The sequence below is a fragment of the Phaseolus vulgaris genome, chromosome 3 (assembly GCF_051622355.1).
Source record: "Phaseolus vulgaris cultivar YP4 chromosome 3, ASM5162235v1, whole genome shotgun sequence".
Lineage (NCBI taxonomy): Eukaryota > Viridiplantae > Streptophyta > Magnoliopsida > Fabales > Fabaceae > Phaseolus > Phaseolus vulgaris.
This window is the reverse complement of record NC_143500.1, coordinates 18,212,779-18,234,767: the sequence shown is the minus strand read 5'-3', so window position 1 is coordinate 18,234,767 and position 21,989 is coordinate 18,212,779. Positions and strand designations below refer to the sequence as shown.

The following is a 21,989-nucleotide window of genomic DNA, read 5'->3' as shown; positions in this document are numbered from 1 at the left end:
TATATATATATATATATATATATATATATAACTTCAGAATTTGATTATGCAGGCTCATATCCGTGAGCTTGAAGCAAAAGTAGTAAAACTGAAGCCAGAGATAGAATTGAGGACAAAAGTTATACAGGTGATAATTATTTTTTCATTACCACTTTCAAACGTAAAGTTATTCATGAGAAAAAAAAAATGTTTTTAAGTGATACAAAATATTCACAATAGTCTCATTGAACTAAAACTGAATTAATCAAATGTTCAATTAGTGTTTGGATATTCTCTTTCAATAATGTGTCATTTTTTTTGTCCAAGTAAACATATAGAGGGTTGGTTTATTTAAGAAATAGAAAGACTAGGGATGAAGATATGATTAAAAAAAAATATACTTTCACTCCCTAAAAGAATATACTCATTTTACAATTCATTTTAATAATATAATAGCATGAAATAGAATTTTAAATTAAAAATAAAAAAAATTTAATTAAATTATTATTATTTTGAATTAATCTATTATTTTGAATTATCAAAGTGAATGTTTGTACCTGCTTCTTTCTTATCTACGAGACAAAATAATAATGATTATTATATATGTAACTTTGGGTTTAATATTATCACTTGTAACTTCAGTTTATTTTATATTATATGTGTTAAATAAAGTTGTTAGAGTTTTAAAGTACTTTATTTTCAAAATAGTTTTTTTTACTTATATTAAATTTCTTTATATTGTGGTTTGAAATTTGTAGAAGTATTTTCAAATTTTAATCTAAACATAATTTTGAATCGATTGAGAAAGAAAAAAAAAATCAAGGTTGCTGATCAAATAAATTTAACTCAATTTTGGTTTGAAAAGTTCAGTTTGCTAAGCTCGTGTTAGCTATATTTTGAGTTTAATTTTATGTTATGGACCATTACAAATTTATATTGTTGATCAATAAAAAAGAATTTGATACAATTAAAAATAACATTTTTTTCATATATAATAATTTATAATTAAACAATACCATTAATATATATATATATACTTTTTTTTCTCACACTATTTTGTATTTTTCAATTCAATTTTCACTTTTTTTTGTAGATTTTTTCAAATTATAAACCTGCAGGTAGGTTATGTGGACTAAGAAGGGTTTTTTCTGCATCTGATTTATTCTCCAACTCAGGTAACTGATAACTCTTTGGATAGCTTAATTGATAAGGGGAGAATTCTAAGTAGTTTTAATACAAATTTGTTTCTAAGATAAAAAGTTTATGTGCACATAACACTTAATTATTTCAAACTTACTTCTAATTACTTAAGTCAATTTCATAAACACTCATCCAAACATACACAAGTTGTCAAAATTTTAACTTGCTCATTATCTATTTGCAATAAGTTATATTTATTTTTAGAGAAGTAAATAATTTTAACTTTTCCCTTAATCAAATAGATTTTTGGTGAGACTCAAGAAATATATACAATTATATAGACATTTAATAAAATGACTTTACCATCCAAACAAAATTAATTAATCTCAACTCAGCATTTAAAATACCATTCTTAAACATCCTACAAAATTTCCAATGAAAATGTATTATAATATATTATTAAACTCGTCTTTATAGAATATTATATATATATATATATAACATTTTATAGTAAAAATAATATGATTTTCTTAAAATTTTCGCTTAATTTCTTTATATTAAATTTGATTGAAAAATAAGAAGAAATTGAAATTAAAAAAATAGAAGAAGAAAACAAAGCAAAGCACGTCTTATTAGGTAATATGCTATCAAAGAACAACAATAACAAAATATATATATATATATATATATATATATATTTATTGTGTATACATATATAGAAGACTTGTAACCACTAGAAAATTGGTAACCATTAAACTAGAAAATGCAAGAAAGAAAAATCAGGGATAGACAATCTACATACTATACGATCTATCATAAAATGCTCACTACAAAGACTAGGTGTAGACGGTCTACGATAAAACACACACTAAACAGTCAACATATGAAACACAAACTAGACAATCTACCCAGACTAGAGATTCTATCCAACAACAAATTCAACATCAGACATTAGACCATCTACCAGAATTTTGAGATCCCCCTATCAAGCTGATAGTAAATATTGAGCATTCCCAACTTGGAACAAAGATTATAAAACATCGAAGGAGCAAAGCTTTGGTCAACATGTCAACTTATTGAAGACTTGAACAAATGCAAAAGAGTTTGATAACCCCTTTATAAAGCTTTTCCTAGATAATGTGACAATAAGTTTTTATATGCTTGGTGTGTTCATGAAAAATTGGATTTAAGACAATTTGTGATGGCATTTTCATGAAGGTCTTCTTGAATCATGTAAGAAAATGGTGCGGAAGCTATGAAGGTGTGTGTGCAAGATCCTCCTAAGAGTGATGTTGATCTTGAAGGTGCATGATAGGTATGATTATAGGGAGGTTCGGCCAGCCCAAGGAAAGGTGAAGGATGTGAAGTTTAGAGCCTAGAATTCTAGGAGAAGCAAAGCTTGGCACAAAATGGCAGCATAACTTTACTCACAATAAACTTGAAAATACAAGGTGTAGGCTCCTCCTTTTATAGGCTAAGGAGGACCATAATGCAACCCTAATGCTAGCCAAATGAAATGTAAATGTGAAGCACATGGGTGCACATGGCACATGGGTGCACAAATGAGCACATGGGGAAGGGTGTGTCTAGTTTTTATGCTCACCCCCTCCATGGGCTTTCTAGACCGACCTTGGTAAATTTAGAGGTTTTTTTAGAAACTCTAAGTTTACCTAGGTTGGTGTTTTAGGTACCAAAATTAATTCTAAGAAAATTACAAATAAAGTTCCTATGCTAATTTTGACAAGAAATTAAAGTCTAATCTACACTAGAGTTAATGGCATTTGAACATGTAAAAGAACGTCTTCTTGGATCCTCTTGGCTATAACTCTATGGTTGGCCCAAATCTACCCTTTGGTGGGCTTGCATGTGGGCTTGTGCTTGGGCCTCTTCCATCATCCCCTCCCTCTTGAAAAGGATTTGTCCTCAAATCCATTGCTTCTTCTTCTTCATGGCTAGAGAAATGGATGTGGCTGGATGGTGTCCATCATCTCCTTCTCCTTGAGAAGATCTATCCTCAGATCTAGAGATTTGATCTCGGATAGCAACCTCTTGCTTCTTCAACTATGCTTGCCCTCCCGGATCAAACGTCCACCTAGGGGAATTATCAAATAAAGAAAATGAGTTAGTTGAAGCAGTTATATACAAATCAATTTTTATGAAGTTGCCATTTTTGTTTTTCTTTTGTTTTTGGCAACTTTTTACAATATTTCTCTTTTGATGGTTGCATGTGTTCTCTAATCCTCTCATGCTTTGTAAAATTTTCAATAGTGGTTACTTGTTCCTTAGGCATAATTCCTTTAGGAAGTGGTAACAACGCAAAAAGAGAAAGAGGACTATGTTCACATACAACTTCAAATGTAGAAATATTAGTAGTCTTGTGGACTACTCTATTGTATGCATGCTCAATAGAAAAAGGATACTCATCCCAAGAATTGTGGTTGTCTTTCATGATTTCTCTAGGCATAGTAACAAGAGCTATGTTTTCAATTTTATTTTGACCATTCTTTTGAGGATGATAAGAATTTGAAAAGGACAACTTAGTTGCAAGTTTTTCCCAGAGAATCCTCAAATGATGGTTTTCAAATTTTGGAGCTCTATCCAACACTAAGTTTGAAGAGAAATCATGAAGACTTGTCACTTCTTTAAGGAAGAGTTTATCCATGTCCATGAAAATGGAATCAAAACCTTTTGTTGTCCTAGGAAGATCTAATATGAAATTTAGGCTTATGTCTTCCCAAGGATCATTTGCAAAAGGTGAAGGAGTATAGAGTTCATGAGACATCGCCTTAGATGTATTTTTAAAACACGGAATGTATCTAGGGTAATGTCTTTGAACATCTTTTCTCATGGGTGACAATAATTTTCCTTTTAAAAGCTCTAGAGTTTTATCAACTCTAATTTGACCCATGAGTTCTCCTTCATGAAGAATTTCTCTTTTATGTGTGAAGGTAGTCTCGTTGATACAACCTTTGTTCATGGAAATTTCAATTCTTTGCAAAGGTCGTCTCAAGAAGACATGACAAGTTTCTTTAGGCACTACTTCACATAAAAAATTGTCTTTGTAGATGCCTATAGATGACTTGACCTTCACTTGGTGATATCTTGGCATGTATGTAAAATAATCTACTATATTTTTATCTATGCAAGCCTTTTTTAAGGATTCTTCTTTTTTTTCTAGGCTTGCAAGTGTTCCTTTACAAAAGGTAAGGCTAGGTTGTTCAACAAGAGGTATATTTTCAAATGTATTTTCAACTTTTCCTTCTTGTTGAATGACCTTGTGGGAAGGAACACTCTTCTCCCACGCCTTTTGTTTCCCAAGGGTTTTCTCTGGCTTTTCTATTTTTACATTTTCTTCACTCTCACTAGCTTCTTTTTCTTGGCTACTATTCTCATCTTTGTCCCTTAAGATCATAGATCTTTCATTGAAACATTGAGATGCTAATTGATCATGCCAAGGTATTCTAAACATGGAATTTCTCTAGCTTGAGTGTGCGAGATATGCTTGGTTAGGTTTTCTTGTCTCTCTTTCCTAGCTCTCCTAGGGAATTGTTGATGATATTCATTTTTCCTAAGACTTTCTTCCCCAAGATAATCATGATGTTTAGAGCTAGATGCATGAGAATGTAAATTTTTTGAAAATTGAGACTTCTCATTCTTTGCTTTAGTCAATACATTAAGTTTAGTCTCACTCTCCAATTGTCTATATGCAATTGATTGCACAGTTTGTGAAACTTCTTTCAAAAGAGTTTTTAAAGATTTTAATTCACTTCCAATAGACTTTGTAGAATGAGAAGAAGAAGACATGACTAAAACTTTGTGTATACAAGTATTTTACCTTGAGAAAATTTAGGGAAGTCAAAGAAGGTAGTCTTCCAGGTAAGGGAGGTGAGTCACAGTGGACTACTTAAGTACCAAGCCTTGCCTTAGCCAAAAACTATCCCTTAATGCTTCACACAAAACTTTCTCTTAGTAAATCACTTAAAACACAATTAAGTTGGAGAAATCAAAATTTTGATGCAAGAAAGCAATGCAACTAGCTAATTAACCAAGCAAGACATATTAACAAAGCTTATACAAGGCAACACAAATGAAAAACGTAGCTAATTAAGCAAGGAAAGCAATTAAAGACAATTAACAATTTGCTAATTAAAAATTCTATACTAGTCGGCCCTAGGTGAGGCTTCTTGGACACTTTGAGCCCTTGAAGACACACTCACCGTCTAAATCGTAATTAAGAGGTAATTAACACAAATTAAGTTGCAAGGAAATTAAGAAAACTCCCTTTGTTGATCCTCTTTTTGCTAAATGCACTTCCTTGTTGTCTTTGTTTGTTGGCCCTCCAAGTGTTTGTAGTGTTTTTCAAGAAAGCTTGTTTCGGCCTTGGCTTTGTTTCCCCTTAGAATGAAGGTTTTAATTCTCCAATTCCAGCACCTAACAAAAGACTAGACCTTACCCAAGTCAAGTTTCCATTCAATTAAGCACCAAAGGAGAAATAAACTCCAGCACCAAATTAGAGGTCAAAGAACAAAAGCAAGAAACAATTTAATTGAATAAAACAGTACCACCAAAAGGAGTTAGAATATGACAACTAGAAAGAGGTCCAAGAAATATTAAGCAAGCAAATAAAAGGTACCAAAATAAAGGTAGGCACACAAAAGAATCATAAGAATGACACTAGAATTAGATGACCAAATAAAAAAACAGCACCACTGGAAAATGTTGTGGACCAGAAACGTGTTTTTCCCCAATTTATGTTGAGCTGTGTTTTTAAGATATGATTCTGAAATTTGATATGCAAGATATTCAAGATCTTAGCTAAAATCTGGCTTTGGAATCACTCAAAACGCATGGACCAATTTGTTTTAATAAATTTTGCAATTTTGGTGTTCAGTTACGCCAGCTGTAGCGCCTCAGATTTGCACACTGATTTTAAAAGATTTATCATTTTTTTTTCTGTTGATTCTTTTGGACTAATTCTTTTTTTTTTCCTTTCTATAACACTTCAAAATTGCATATTCCAGAGAATCAAAATTTTCCTATGAGTGAAAATATTTTTCTGGAACAAAACAGCCAGCACAGAAAATTTGAAACAGGGGATTCTGGAAACTGGAAACAAAAACAGCAAGATACCAAAATTTAAACACAATGGAATTTGTGAAATAGAATTTGTGTAGGATCTAAACACAAATGGAACTAAATCTAAAATTAAAAAGGCACCAAAAGATCAAAGAACAGCAGATTCAAAGCAATTAAAGATACCCAAAATCAAGAAACAATCAAGCCAAATAAAAGGACTACTAAGAATTGTTGACAATGTGGATGAACATGACTTGACAAAACATGTATGGATTCAGAAATTAAAGACTCAAAAGCATAATATGAACCAAATAAGAAAGCAATAAAGACTCAAAAGCCTAAAAGAAAACAACAACTCAAAGGTGTATGGAATCCTATCACAAATTGCACAAGAAATTGTTCAAGATCAATTGAACAAAAGTGCTTCGGTTGGATCTTCCACAAAGCACACCAAAACAAATTAAAATGAAAAAAACAGCAAGACAATTATGGAAATAAGATGAACAATATGAAATAAATAAGAACTAGAAATGAAAAGACAAAAAGCAACTCATCTTGAAGAACCCAAGCTCTGATACCAAATGATGGCATTTTCATGAAGGTCTTCTTGAAGCATGTAAGAAAATGGTGCGGAAGCTATGAAGGTGTGTGTGCAAGATCCTCCTAAGAGTGATGTTGATCTTGAAGGTGCATGATAGGTATGATTATAGGGAGGTTCGGCCAACCCAAGGAAAGGTGAAGGATGTGAAGTTTAGAGCCTAAAATTCTAGGAGAAGCAAAGCTTGGCACAAAATGGCAGCATAACTTTACTCACAATAAACTTGAAAATACAAGGTGTAGGCTCCTCCTTTTATAGGCTAAGGAGGACCATAATGCAACCCTAATGCTAGCCAAATGAAATGTAAATGTGAAGCACATGGGTGCACATGGCACATGAGTGCACAAATGAGCACATGGGGAGGGGTGTGTCTAGTTTTTATGCTCACCCCCTCCATGGGCTTTCTAGACCGGCCTTGGTAAATTTAGAGGTTTTTTTAGAAACTCTAAGTTTACCTAGGTTGGTGTTTTAGGTGCCAAAATTAATTCTAAGAAAATTAAAAATAAAGTTCCTATACTAATTTTGACAAGAAATTAAAGTCTACTCTACACTAGAGTCTACATGTAAAAGAACGTCTTCTTGGATCCTCTTGGCCATAACTCTATGGTTGGCCCAAATCTACCCTTTGGTGGGCTTGCATGTGGGCTTGTGCTTGGGCCTCTTCCGTCAATTTGAAAGGTAGATATTGGTTGTCACAGTACAAGAGATACGTCTGTGTGTGATGCACTTGAAGATCTGGCATTAAGTAAGTGAGTTATTGGATCTCACAAGTTTTTGAGGCAATAGCCATATACTCAACTTCAGATGAACTTCTAGATATAGTAGTCTATTTCTTTGATTTCCAAGAAATGGGTGAATGACCAAGATAAATAATGTAGTAGTCACTTACATATCACCTTGTATTTGGGCATCTTGCCTAATCGAAGTCGCTAAAAGATTTAAACTGGACATCACTATCAATAACAAGAAAGATTCCTAAACTAGAGGTTTGTTTAAGGTATCAAAGATTGTGCAAAGAAGCTTGGTGATGTTTAGTATTAGGTGTAACGACAAATTAACTTAAGTGACACACAACTTGTGTTATGTCAAGCCCATTGTTTGTGAGATAAATGAGTTTTCCAATGAACCTTTTATAAGAAGAAAGATTATTGAGAAGATCTCTAGAGTTGGAACATGCATGTTTGGAGAAGTTAATAGGAGTATAGATAGGAGCACATCCAATCATTCATGTTTCATTAAGGAGATCAAGGGTGTACTTCCTTTGACATAAGTGTAAGCCTTTGTTGGTTCTTGCTACCTCAAAGCCAGTGAAATATCTTAAATCACCTATATTTTCTATTTTAAAAGTTTGGTCAAGTAAAGAGATTATATTATTAATTTCAGAAATGTCATTTATAGTCAAAGCAACATCATCAATATAGACAAGTAAAGTTGTCACTTTTGAACCAGAAAAGTTAAGGAATAATGAATGATCACCAGTGGCTTGTTTGTATTTATGCAAAAGAAGAAAATCGGAAAGTTTAGCATTTCATTGTCTACTAGCTTGTTTAAGCCCATAAAGAGATTTATGCAAATGAAAAACTTGATTTTCTTTGTTATGATTTAAGCTAAGGAGAATTTTCATGTAAACCTCTTCCTTTAAATCTCCATGTAAAAGGGAATTCTTAACATCTAATTGTTTAATGCGTCAATTGTGAACAAGCCAAAGATAATAAAAGTCTAACGTCATTTTAGCTACATGAGAAAATGTATCAGTATAATTCAAACCCTTTAATTGAGTATACTCATTTGCTACAAGACGAGCTTTATATTTATCTAGTGTACCATCAACTTTATACTTTATAGACTCACTTGCAGCCAATTGTAGTCTTGCTCTCGAGTAAGGTTGTAATAGTCCATGTATTATTCTTTTCCAAGGCCGAAAGTTCATCATTCATGGCTTTTTTCCATTCTTCTTATTGCGAAGAAAATTCATTGCTTATTGGTTCAGAATGAGCATCAATTGAAAGGATAACCTATTTAAATCCAATAAAAAGTCTAACAAGTGAAATAAAGGATTTTATGGGATATCTAACTTTGCTATTACAAGATGCAAGAGTAGTTGAAAAATCATGAAAATATGCAAGAGTGACTCTATCCCTAGTGAATATTTTAAGAACAGTTTGATCAATGATAGATTCATGTTTTGTGTTATCAACCTCGATCTCAATAATATTGTGATTATTAATAGTTTCCATCTTAGTATTAATTTCCATGAAATCAATAACATAGGTAGTTTGATTATTACGATGAATAGGTAAAGAAATCAATGAAGGATTTTTGTTTTCTTCAAAAAACTTTGTATAAGGAAACTCAACCTCATAAAATAACATTCCTAACAACACTAATACCATGATATCAAAGATCATAAACTATATAAATTTGTGTGTTAGGTTTAAAATCAAGAAAGATTCCAATTTTAGCTCGATGATCAAACTTTTTCCTATTGGCAGTTATAGTGAATATATAGCAAAGACATCTAAACACACAAATTTGAGTTAAGTCAAACATTTTATTATACAACCTTTCAAGATGGTCCAATTCCCATTTCTTGTGCATCCTTTGTATAGAAGCCAATAACATCTTCCTCTCCAGCTCTTATTTCAGATTCTTCTCTAAGTCTATCCCAACTCCAGACACTCCTGCTTCCCCTGAAAAATTGTGCCTATCCCCAGGCCAAGATAGATAATCATCAAATTCAGTGGGTGTCAACGACGAATTATTTAGTACCAACTGTGGATTTGGTGTGACTCATTTTTCTGCACTTGTAAGAATAAGCATTTCTCAAACCAAAGTGTTTTATTTGATTGACATTTTAACAAACACTTGGTATGCATGATATAGAATGACATTGAATGAGTAATTTTTGGTATTTAATCCATGGAAGACAGTGCTTAACTTTGGATAAACTCAAAATAACAATCATATTCAATAACAAAACATTAAAATATCAACAAGATTGAATCTTTGAGTTTATAACAATTTAGCAATGAAATTTTAAAATGAATGGAGAAGGCAACAAGCTTGAATGGAAATGGCAACAATGATGGCTATGGAGATGATAGATTTATACATAAAGCATTTACCTTGATAATGGAAATGTAGATGAGTATGAAAGCTTTGGGATGAAATTTTTAAAACTGGGAACGCTTTACTGAAAATGAGTTAGGGTGCAGGATTTTCAAATTGATTTTAAAATGCTGCAGTTTTTTTTTTTTTTAGACAAAACCCACTAGCTTAGGCTAGATCTTTTTAGCTCAAGCTAAAGTTTGGCAGATAACAATAGATTTGTTTAGCTCTGGATAAAATTTGGTTGAGAGCAACAAATTTGTTTAGCTCAGGCTAAAATTTGGCCGAGAGCAACAGAGTTTTCTAGCTCAAGCTAGCTCACTTTAGCTCAGGCTAGAATTTGACAGAGAGCAACAAAGATTTTTAGCTCGGGCTAGCTCAATTTAGCTCAAGCTAAAGTTGCAAAACAAAATTTCTTTCTTTTTCTGCATATCTAGCTTAGGCTAAAAGTTATAGCTTAAGCTAAAACTACCCTGCAATGAAATTTTCAATTTATCTTTGCCAAAAGTTTCAAACCTTTCTAAGCTTTCTTCCATCCATTCATTTCACCTAACATTTCAAACCTACATGACCATTTCACATATCAAACTAGTTTTAAAGACATCAAATATTAAAACATACTACTAAATCAAAACAAAAATTAAAGACACATTTCAAAACAAAACTTTGGGTTGCCTCTCAGCAAGCGCTCGTTTAACGTCATATAGTTTAACGCCTGATTAATGTCATTAAAGGTTCAACAAAAATCACATCCACTCTAAAACACTCTCTTTGATCATTTGAATATTTCATTGCTTCAAAAACATTAAAGCTTACTTCTTCATCTTGAGCACAAACCTTCAATCTTCCTTTGTCTACATCAATTATAACTTTGGCAGTTTTCATGAATGGTCTTCCCAGTATTAAAGGTACTTCAACATCTTCTTCAATATCCATTACAACAAAATCTACTGGGAATAGAAATTTATCTACCTTTACCAACAGATCTTCAACTATTCCATGTGGATATTTGATTGATCTATCAGCCAACTACAAACTCATTCTTGTTGGTTTCACTTCTACATCTCCAATTTTCTTCAGCATTGATAAAGGCATTAAATTAATACTAGCTCCAAGATCCAATAATGCCTTTTCAACAGTAAGATTTCTTATGGTAACTGGCAAAGTGAAACTCCCAGGTTCTCTGGATTTCTGTGGTAATGATTTTTTAATTATAGCACTGCATCCAGCTTACAATTCAACTATCTCATGGTCATTGAATTTTCTTTTCTTTGTCAATAATTCCTTCATGAATTTAGCATATGTAGGCATCTACTTTAAAGCTTCAGTAAAAGCAATGTTAATTTGCAATCTTTTGAGAATATCCATAAATCTTGCAAATTGTCTTTCTTTACATTTCTTTGTAGGAGCATGTGGATAAGGTACATCTTTTATAGGAACACTCCTCTCTTGTTTTTCACTTTTTTGATTTTTTTTCTATTTTCTCTCCAATATCTACAACATCTTCCTTATTCCTTCTTTCTCTTTCCTCACACTCAATTTGTTTTTTTTCAATCTCTATATCTTTTAAAACCTCATCCTCAATAACTAAATTATCTCCAATTCCTTTTCTATAACTTTCCCACTTCTGGTAGTGATAGAATTGCAATGCTCCTTTGGATTGGTTTGTGTATTGGCTGAAAATTGACTTCCTTGATTATCAGCTAACTGTTTAGCCAGCTGCCCCACCTGTGTCTCTAAATTCCTATTGATGCTTTAGTATTTTTCTGATTGGATAGAGAGGCTTGCATGAACTTCTCAAAAGTATCCTCCATATTTGATGTTCTCTCATGAATAGAAGGATAATGTCGTTGGAACCAAGGAACTTGCCTGTTAGATGATCCAACTTCTTGCTTCCATCCAAAACCTTGATTTGGATTATTCCTCCACCCTTGAGCCATGTTATTTGGATAGTTAGATGAAAAGCCTCCTTGCCTTCCTTGATTATTCATATACTGAACTTCTTCCTCTGATGGATTTTGATAAAAGCATTGGCCATTAAGATGATCTCCCCCACAAAAATCACACTTCAAAGCTTGATTCTGAATTGAAGGAGAATTTACTGCACGTAATTGTTGAGGCAGTTTTGACATTTTCTTGGTTAATGCCTCAATTTGCTGAGTCAAAATCTTATTTTGTGCTAAAATTGCATCTGAAGTACTAAGATCCAGCACCCCTTTCTTTTGCACTGTATATCTATCGTGTTGAGCTTGGTAATCTGTTGAGGCTAAGGCATCAATGATTCTTGTAGCTTGTTCTGCATCAACACTCTTCATTGTACCTCCTTATGTAGCATCCAAGATCATTTTAGTATTGTTGAAGATGGATGTTGCCTCTTCAAGACAAAGTGTTTGATGAAGCCAAATGTGTAATTTTCCTTAGTGTTTGTATTTTCTTTAAGGATGTCTTAGGTATAGATTAGAGGTTGTTTAAAGTGGGCTTTTTGCTGGGTAACCCACCTCTTAACCCCTGACCATGTGATAAGAGCAAGCACAAGTCTTATGAAAATGTTTTTCACATGTTTTGTAAAAATATCCTTTACTGCATAGAAAATGAATCTGTTATTCTCTAAATGAATAGATTCTTTTCTTAAACTGATGCCTTGATTAAGTGTTTTTTGAAAATCATGTTTTATGCATCAAGTATCTTGACTAAGTCTTCATTCCATCAAAACGACCGTGTTTCATTTGTTAAAAAGTTCTTGTTATCATTTTAAAAATGAATTTGTTCTTTTGTAAATGAATAGATTATTTTTAGTTTGGTGCCATGTTTTCTTAAAAGGGTTTTCACAACTTTATCTTTGCACCAGGGAGTTTGACTAAGTCTCTTACATCTAACAAAACCTCTCATTGCTCTCATAAAACAAACTTGTTCATTTTATTTTCAATCTATTCATTTTATAACTGCTTTAACTGTTTTTTGAAAGTCTTTTATAAAATGTTTCTTATAAAAGGAGAGTTGTTTCATACATGAAATAAACGTTGAGAAAACAAGTTTTACAACAGAGATTGAGTGTTTTTGCATTGAATAAATACATGTTCTTGAAGGATTTTCAAAACTAGAAATTGTGCTTGTTCTTGCTTGGTTCTAAGGCTTGGTTGGAGGTGCTGTCACACTGTGTGCAATCTGATCTACCGGTCTAAGACAGATTTTTGTACTCTCATACCAGGTGTATTCGTTTCTTCTTTCAATTCCTTGTAAAGTGTGATTGTAAAACTCTTCTTGATAGGGTTTCTTGAAGAGTTGTGTGTGCTGGAATAGTGTTTTTCAGCAAGGTGTGCCATGTTCTTATAGGGTTCAAGAACAGTGGTTGTGTAAGTGTTTTGAATTGTGTTTTAGTGGATTTCACCTTGGATTAGGTGAGACTGGATGTAGCTCAATTGAGTGAACCAGTATAATCTCGTTGTGTTCAAATCTCTCTTGATCTCTGCACTCATTTACTGTTTTGTTTGCTGATCTGTCAGAAAAATAAACCTGTTCAGTTAAAATTGAATCTGTTCATTTTGGGTTTATTCATACTGTTCTTATTTTCTAGAAAACCAATTTAAAACTTTTTTTGAAACACTGTATGGGTTGTTAAACATAATTGGAGTTCATTGTTCAGTGAAAGTTAACTCAATCAATTGACAAGTTTAATCAAAAGGTCAATTGTGTTTTCAAGAATTGTATTGTACTGATTCTGCTGTTTCATTTTATTCCATAGAAATTAATGTGAACATTTGCTAGCTGATCAACTTGCTTAATATCACAGAATCTCACAACTGTATAATTGTCTTAACACACTAAGCAAAATAAAAATAAATTTGTTCATTGCTAAATAAATAGATTATTTTCCTCTGTTAAGCACAAAGATCAAATTTGTGCGAAAGTTTTTAAAAACTCAATTCACCCTCCTCTTGAACTTTGACATTATTGAACCCAACATGTATCAAGTCTCAAACCATTGTGGAATATGTTCAATTGAGCAATATCCTCAAAGCCATGATTAGGACACCTTCTTAACATCACTTTAAAACGTTCCCAAGCTTCACAAAAAGGTTCATCTGGCCCTTGCCTGAATGTGGAGATATCAGACTTAGCCTTGATATATCGAGAGAGTGGGAAGAATCTATGTAGGAATTTCTCTTCTACATCATTCCAACTACTTAGAATCTGGTTTGAATGCGACTTTAACCATTCTTTTGCTTTGCTTGCAAGTGAGAAAGGAAATAGACGCAAATAAACAGATTCAATATCATTTTCCTCAAAGCCCATGGTCCCAACCAACTCATAGAATGTGGATAGATGAGTATAAGGGTCTTCCTGATCCATTTCAGTGAATTGATGAGTGCTGATTAAGCTAAGAAAAGTTGGCTTCATTTCTAATGATTTGGTGGCAGGAGGTATGGCTATGCTGGAAAAATGCCTCGGTCCGTGTTGCATAGCATAGTCTCCCAATGTCCTTCTAGGTGGATTTTGTGTATTTTCAGCCATTTGGAACTCTGTTTGATTGTGTGAGTTGAGAGTGTTGGAAGATTCTCCTTTTGTTTGTCCTTGCTTCTTCTTTTCTTCTCTATTCTTGCTTTGATTTTTTCTAGGTGTCTTCTCAATTTCTGGATCAAATTCCAATTGATCTTTAGGAACCTGTCCTCTTAATAGCATGTAAGTAAGACAACTCAAGCTAGGATTAACACAGAATAAAAGAATAATACCTAAAAAAATGTCTATTCACAATACTTAATAACTTATACTTCAGAAATTCTTATAAGAAATTGTTCCCCGGCAACGGCGCCAAAAATTTGTTGATTTTTCTCGGCAAGTATACCGAATCAACTGTAATATAGTACTCTTTAAAGTATGAATGTTGAACCCACAGAGAAAAATTCTAATTAAGATGTTCTATTATAAAACTCATTAAGTATACAAAATAATTTTGAGAACTTTTTCATAAACAAATTAAAGATTTCACAAGTAACTCAAAGATTTAGGGTTTGATTCAACCAAAAACAAAACTAACTTATCAAATATAGAGAAACATACTTGGGATTGAATTGCGTTTATCTCAATCATGTGTATTTTTTAATAATACAATATATAATACTCAAAACTACTTATTCTTGATGCTTAATTTAAAGTCATTCATCTTGATTCCTCACAGATGAAATTCATAAGATAATTTCTCAAACCCTGATTCCTTAGATATATAACAAATCATCCAGCTTTAGGAACAAAATTATGATGCAATCAATAACCTGAAATCTATTCCTAGCATTACAAGTTATCAGGTATTTTTGTCTATTTCAGATCCTTAAAGGTACTTTCTAGTTAAATTTAAGGATCAAAATCAAGACTCCATTGATCAGATAGAATCAAGCAATAAGCATGAAACGAAAATACCTAGAATGAGTAGAAAAGAGAATATTATATATATATATATATATATATATATCACCAATAATACATTTGATCAAAGTAAATTACATTCAATCCCAAGTTAGAAAGCACTTAGCCACTCATGACAGCTCCTTCAATCTTCATTCTTGATCTGGATTGGATAAGAAGGGCTTATCTGAGCAAGTTCTTCTCCTAAGAACAGAGTTCTCCTTCTTCTTCTCTCACTAATCTCTCTCTATAAAAATCCAATCTTTTTCCACCGCCTCCTTTTGAGTTGTGTTTCAAAATTTATATATTGAACTTTAGCTCAAGCTAGCCAATTTAGCTTAAGCTAGATCTTTCGGTGCATTTTTAGCTTGAGCTAGTAATTCTAGCCTGAGCTAGATTAGTACTGCACCTTTAATCAACTCTGGACAGTTTTAGCTTGAGCTAGCAATTCTCTAACTTTAGCTAAATCTTCTTGTGATCCAATTAAGTTTTTGCTTTCTTTCTTTCAATGCTTCATATTCATCTGCAATTTACACAAAAATTGAGATTAAATTTCTTCATTTGTTTCTTGGTTCAAAATATATAATTGGATTCAATAATTCTCAAATTAGGGTAATTTTCTTACATTAAGCAACAATTAAGTTCCAAAGTGTTCAATTTTCTCAATCATAAAAACTACACATTGGCACTTATCAATCTCATATCTTCCTCTGTTTTTTTATTTATTTATTTCTTACATTCTGGTTTCATGAATTCCACTCCTCCATCATAAAAAAGGATTAAAACTAGAGTTGTAAGATCGGGAGGATGTCTTGAGGGCTGGTTTTCAGGAGACAATGAATTGATTGAGAAATATCGCTTTGAAACAAGAAGAAAAGTGATAAACAATCCAAAAGTTGTCTCTTTTAGCTGGTTGAAGAGTCAAAAGCTGGACGATGTGAGAAGACTTCTCAAAGAACAACTACTGAAGAGGTTCTTGGAGATGAAAGGGAACATCTATCCATACCTCATTTGGGTTTTCTACACCAACTTAAAGTTTGAAGGTAACAATCTTGTTTCTCATGTCAAAGGTGTGGATATAGAGATCACTCATGAAGTGTGGGCTGTTGTGACTGTCCTAAAGTATACTGGCTTGAGAATCAACAAAGGAAACATTGGTGTGGTGGAAGACTTCAACAAAATTCAATATTACAAAAGCTGTTTGAAGAATCCTCATGCACAAGTAAGAACTTGTTCGGTTGGAGGGTTAAAATTGAATGAAAGATTGTTGGCTCTTAATGTCACTTGGATTCTAACACCAAGAGGGAGCAACCATTTTGTTCTAAGTGAGGAAGATCTTGTCTACATATACTGCATAATGAGCAAAATCAAGATTAATTGGATCCATATCATCAAGGAACACATGCAAAAATCTACGAGGTTAAGTGATTATCATTATCCTTATGCTAACTTGATTTCTAAATTCTTAAACTGTTTTGAAGTGAATCTTGAGGATGAAACATTTGAGTTGGTGAAATCAACATTTGAAGTGAACAATGGATCACTAAGCAAGATGGGCTTTACCAAGATCAATGGAAGATGGGTAAGTAAGGATGGTGAACATGGTGGTTCCTCAAGTGGCTTTCATGCTGAACATGGCGAAGAAGATCAAGAAGCTGTTGAAGGTGTTGATATGGATGTTCCAGATGAAGAACAACCTGTTACTAACTTTGGTGTTGGAACAAGTGTTGGACATCAAGGAAATAGGACTCCTTCAATGTCTTCCTTTGAGAGCTACATGGTGAATAAGCTAGAAGGCTTTGCTGAAAACCAAAGGAATCTTCATGATCTTTGTGTTACAAATTTTCAGAACTTTGACAATAGATTTCAAAGCATGAATACACGTTTTCAGACCCTTGATGAACAAATTGAAGTTGTTCAGAATCATTTGTTTGAGTTGCAATATGGGAGAGAAGATTGAAGAAAAACAATCGGTTGATATCACGAAACAACCGATTGTGAAGCTTGGAAGACAAGTCTTTATTGTTCTTTCTATGTTTGTATTGCTCTATTTTGGAATATTTTGTTTTTATCTCTTCCTAAAGTCTATTTGTGAAGACAAATAGGGGGAGAATATGGTTTTTGTGTTGTCCTACAAACTGTTATAACTCTGCTATATCTCTGTTTTAAGTTTCTACTGCATTATTGGTTTGTATGGAGCTGTTTTGTGGTTAGTTTAGGCTGGTTTTTCTACTTTTTGATTTATGCAGAAAACTAGTTGATATATGATCATAACCTACTATAAGAGATGCTTTGGATTGCATAGCTTTTTGTTTTGCAGGTGTTGTTTCAGATTCAATCAAGATCAACACAAGCAACCAGGAATTTGTCTTCATCAAATAGGGGGAGATTGTTGATCAAGAGTGATGGAAGAGGCCCTGACACCAATCCTTTCAAAGGCCACCAAAATATCAAATTAAGGCAATCACTAGAGTTATGGTCAAAGAGGGGTCAAGAGGACACATTCTACATGTCATAAACTCTAGTGTAGAATAGTTTTTACATTTTTTGTCAAAAGTAGCATAGTTTAATTCTTTTGTATTTTTGTTGAAACATGCAAAGTGGTATCTAAAATGCTAACCTAAGTTTAATTAGAGTTTCCTATTCCTAATTAAACTTAGGTCCAACCCACATTTAGCCTAAGTGGAGCGTAAGGTTCTAGAACTCCTATCACATGGAAGAATTCTAGAACCTACCTCACATGTGCTGAAATTAGGAGTCACCTTCCCATGTGCCAACATTTGAATTTCCCTCCAATTCTCTTTTCATTTTCAGCCCACTCTTGCTATATATAGAGGAGTTTGGGTCATGTAAATTGAAGATTAATTGAATAGTGAAATGCTGCCAAAATTGTGCCATTCTCACTCCTTGCCTAAACTCTCTTAGGAATAGGCTTTTAATCTTCAAACCTTCACCTACAAAGGGAGTTGGCCGAACCACTCCTACTCTTCCTACTTGTCATGCACTTCCAAGGCTATCACAACTCTTAGGAGAACCTTGTTCCACCATCAATCCATGGAGCTTCCGCATTCATCAACAAAAACAGCAAGAAAGGAGACACAAATCCATCAAAGAGTGATCAAGTGCTTTGAAGAATCCAAATCCAAGATGTTTGATCAAAAGGCTGGTGTTGTTGTTGTTTCTGGGTGGGATCTGGATATAATAGAATGTGATCCACTCTTTTGTTGAATCTAAAACTGATGTGATTTAAAACCTTTTTGAAATAAAGTGTTTTCCAACTAAGTGAAAAACAACCTGTTGTTTTGTCGAATCAACTGGTTGGTTTACTCTTATGAGTTTTTAAAAGGTTGAAAATTGTTTTAGTATGGTTGACTTAACTGTCAAGTCAAACAATCAGTTGTTTCGTGGTTTTAACCGATTGTTTCTTTGAAAATCCTAACAGAATTCAGTTTTGAATGTTGAATCTGCTTTAAATGTTTTTCAACTGAATACATTCCTTCATTAAATGTTTTGACCAATCTTTGGAAAATATAAATGGTTTGTTTATGTTTTCAAACATGCAAGAGAAACAGTTTGTGTTTTTTAGTTGTGACAAGGTTGATTCTAAGATTTGAACATTCACATCAAGCTTTGGGTTTTTAAAAGAGAGTGGAATGGGATTGCAATTATATTGATTTCATTTTGTACTGTGAACAAGAGTAATCCTTTTTAAACCTACTGTATTTATGGTGTTGTGTTGCCAAGGAGTGTTGTTTGTTCTTTAGGTGGTCAAGATCAATACTCTTGGTATGTTTTGCCAAAGGTAGTGTGTTTCTTGAAGGGCTCAAGGTCACTACTTTGGTGGTTTTTGTTTTGTAATCTGGTTTGATTTCTTAGTGGATTACCTAGTAGTATTCTAAGGACTGCATGTAGCTCTTGGTTTAAGAGTGAACCAGTATAAACTGTTGGTGTATCTCTCTCTCTTACTCTGAACTCATTTACATCCTGTTTTAGGCTTTGCTGATATAAAAAACCGATTGTTTTTCTGTTGCTTTGTTGTTTTATTGCTTAAATTCTTGGCAAACTTGATTCCTGTTCTGGATTCACACAAAGAATTTTGTTAAATCTGAAAAAGTTTTCAAAAACCTCTCTTAAACAATTCAGCCCCCTCTCGTTTAAGGTCATATATTCTAACACATCTAGCCTCAGGTTCACTTAGACCGTCTAGTATGTTTCACTTAGACCATCTAAATTTATGTGTTTTTTTTTTTTGGCTTAAGATGCTCTTGGTTTTCTATATAAAAGACCATGTTATTTCCTTAGTGCGTTGGTTTTTTTATGATTTTTTTTTCAGATAATAAATTTTTTATCTAGTTCTCATAAAGCTTGTGTCTACGCCTCAAGTTCATTTTGACGATCAATTAGACAAACCCCGAACCTTTGGTTCAACACCAACACAGTCATAAATTGGATATTTTATCTGTGCCTCAAGCCATATAGTTCACTCTATCCTCCCTTTGATGAGATTGGACTTTATTCAAATTGAATTAAAGTTGTAAGAGGTATGACGACTATTGAGTATTACTTTTACACTAAAATTAACAACTTTACAAAAAGAACTTAACAACATTAATTCACTACAAGAAAAATCCAATTTATCTACGGATAAAATCCGTAGGTAAATCAACATTACCTACGGAAAAAAATCTGTATGTAATACCCACGGACTTCCATATACTTTATTTTTAAAATTTTAATTATTATTTGAATTTTTTTTATTATTTATAAATATTATTTTTTGCCAATTTTTATGATTATTATTATATATGCTATGACAATTATAATTAATGTTAAAACTAAACTACAGCAGATGAGACTCGAAGTCACGTCTTTTGAGAAAGGTCCATAGAAGTTTTAACCATTACACTAATCAAATTTTGTGGTCATGTTATGATTATTATTATATTTATGAGTATGATTATCAATATTAATATAATTAATAAAATAAAAATTAATAACATTCTTCATATATTTAATATCATCATTATTATTAATATTATTAATATTATTAAATATTATTAATATTATCAAATATTATTAATATTATTAAATATTATAAAGATTATTAAATATTATTCAATATTACTAATATTATTAAATATTATTAATATAATTCAATATTATTAATATTATTAAATATTATTAATATTATTAAATATTATTAATATTATTAAATATTATTAATATTATTAAATATTATTAATATTATTAATATTACTAAATATTATTAATATTATTAATATTATTAATATTATTAAATATTATTAATATTATTAAATATTATTAATATTACTAAATATTTTTAAATATTATTAATATTACTAAATATTAGTAATATTATTAAATATTAGTAATATTACTAAATATTAGTAATATTATTAAATATTAGTAATATTATTAAATATTAGTAATATTATTAAATATTAGTAATATTATTAAATATTAGTAATATTATTAAATATTAGTAATATTATTAAATATTAGTAATATTATTAAATATTAGTAATATTATTAATATTATTAAATATTTTTAATATTATTAATATTAATAAATATTTTTAATATTATTAATATTAATAAATATTAAATATTATTAATATTAATAATATTATAAATATTATTAAATATTATTAAATATTATTAATATTATTAAGTATTATTAATATTATTAAATATTATTAATATTATTAAATATTATTAATATTATTAAATATTATTAATATTATTATTAAATATTATTAATATTATTAAGTATTATTAATATTATTAAGTATTATTAATATTATTAATATTATTAAGTATTATTAATATTATTAATATTATTAAGTATTATTAATATTATTAAATATTATTAATATTATTAAATATTATTAATATTATTAAATATTATTAATATTATTAAATATTATTAATATTATTAAATATTATTAATATTATTAATATCATTTAATATGATTAATATTTTAAATATTTATTAATATTTATTAATATTATTAAATATTTATTAATATTATTAAATATTTATTAATATTATTAAATATTTATTAATATTATTAAATATTTATTAATATTATTAAATATTTATTAATATTATTAAATATTTATTAATATTATTAAATATTTATTAATATTATTAAATATTATAAATAGTGTTAATATTATTAATATTATTAATATTATAAATAATGTTAATTTTATATATATTTTTATTAATATTATTTATATTATTAATGTTATTATTACTGATATTATTAATTTTGTTATATTACTAATATCATTAATATTATTATTATTAATATTATTTATATTTTTAATATAATACTAATTATATTATTTAAATTATTATATTAATATTAATAATATGTATAAATTAGTTATGATTATTATTATTTATGAATATGAATTACGATTTTTTATATTATATTAATATTTTTAATATTATATATATAATTATTATGATAATAGTTGGTAGGTAATAGAGATCAGTGGGTGATAGTTCGTAGCTAATAGAGATTCGTGAGTAATAGTTGGTAGGTAATAGAGATTCATAGATAAAAGTTGGTAGGTAATAAGATCCGTAGGTAATGTTGAATTTACCTACGGATTCAGAATTTGTGGGTAATAGTTGGTAGGTAATGCTGATTTTACC

The 21,989-nt window shown here is 30.8% G+C and overlaps 1 pseudogene; it reads left to right on the top strand.

The window, feature by feature from the left end:
* The first annotated feature begins 13,916 nt into the window (after positions 1 to 13,916).
* On the top strand, positions 13,917 to 14,022 carry LOC137808867 (small nucleolar RNA R71; annotated as a pseudogene).
* The last annotated feature ends 7,967 nt before the right edge of the window (positions 14,023 to 21,989 follow it).